Here is a 1,527-nt window from a genome sequence, read left to right as displayed (position 1 = left end):
GACAGTTTACTGTGTTTATTCCAAACAGAAAGCAAATACACATACATTGATTGGGAAAAACACTGTTGTTGTTCTGGACAGATTTCTCAAAACAACAATGTTCCAACAGCACACCATCCTGACTTGAAAGTATATCGCCGTTCCTTCACCGTCGCTGGGTCAAAATCCTGAACTCCCTCCCTAACAGCACTGTGGGAGCACCTTCACCACACGGACTGCAGCAGTTCAAGAAGGCGGCTCACCACCACCTTATCAAGGGGCAATTAGGGATGGGCAATAAATGCCGACCGTGGCTCCTCGGCCTTTTGGCTAAGATCAAGTGTAGTATCTGTTCTTATCAGTTTAATATCCCCTATGGGGACCTGATATTAAATTGTTTTTTGGACAGGGAGCTGGAACAGGAGCTTGCCCCGTCCACTCCACGCACCGACCTGGTATTGCAGTGTATCCAGGAACGGTGCAGCTTCCCCTCTTGGCCTTTTGGCTAAGATCAAGAGTAAATTGCGCAAAGTTATCTTTGGCGCTGGAGTTGATCTGACAAGAATTGGCAATAAATAAATAAATAAATAAATAAATAAATAAATAACTAAATAAATGCCGACCTTGCCAGCAATGCCCACATCCCAGGAACAAATTTAAAAAAAGAGAAAATAAACAAATTCAACGTTAATGGAGCAGACTGGACTGCTTAGTATAATAGCTCAGTTCTAATATAGCCCAGGTTCACTGACCTGATGAAAGCGAGAATGAGCCAGGCAGCTTCAGTATAAAAGTAGGCGGAAAATCTCTTTATTTTTGCTCAGAGACCATGGGTAAAATTGGCCTTTGGCGATAATGCACAACAGGTGATAGCGAAACGGGAGATGCAACTTGGTAAATTCAGCTTCTGAAAGGTGCTCATGTTTAGTTCATTCGATAGAGAAGGGGAAATTGCCACGGTGATCGGTGCTGGGTCCTCAACTATTTACAGTCGATATTGGTTATTTGGATGAAGGGACCGGGTGTGGTATGGCCAGGCTTGTTGATGATACAAAGATGGGTGGGATAGCAAGTTGTGACGAGGACACAAAAAATCTGCGGGGGGATATGGATGGGCTAGGTGAGTGGGCAAGAATTTGGCGGATGGAGTATGGTGTGGGAAAGTGTGAGGTTATCCACTTTGGCAGAAAAAAAAAAATAAAAATAAAAAAAAATAAAAAAATAAAATTACTATTTAAATGGTGAAACATTACAAAATGCTGTAATACAAAGAGACCTGGGGGTCCTTGTGCATGAAACACAAAAAAGTTAGTATGCAGGTACAGCAAGTAATTGGGAAGGCGGGTGGAATGTTGGCCTTTATTGCAAGGGGGATGGAGTATAAATGCAGAGAAATCCTGCTACAACAGTCAAGGGTATTGGTGAGGCCACACCTGGAGTACTGCATACAGTTTTGGTCTCCTTATTTAAGGAGGGATATACTTGCATTGGAGGCTGTTCAGAGAAGGTTCACTAAATTGATTCCTGAGATAAAGGGGTTGACTTATG

The 1,527-nt window shown here is 42.8% G+C and overlaps 1 pseudogene; it reads left to right on the top strand.

Annotated features, from left to right (window-relative positions):
* The first annotated feature begins 289 nt into the window (after positions 1-289).
* Positions 290-468, top strand: LOC139234192 (U2 spliceosomal RNA; annotated as a pseudogene).
* Positions 469-1,527: the final 1,059 nt, after the last annotated feature.

This window comes from Pristiophorus japonicus, chromosome 21, assembly GCF_044704955.1.
Source record: "Pristiophorus japonicus isolate sPriJap1 chromosome 21, sPriJap1.hap1, whole genome shotgun sequence".
In the NCBI taxonomy this organism is placed as follows: Eukaryota; Metazoa; Chordata; class Chondrichthyes; family Pristiophoridae; genus Pristiophorus; species Pristiophorus japonicus.
This window is presented reverse-complemented; position numbering and strand designations above follow the sequence as displayed.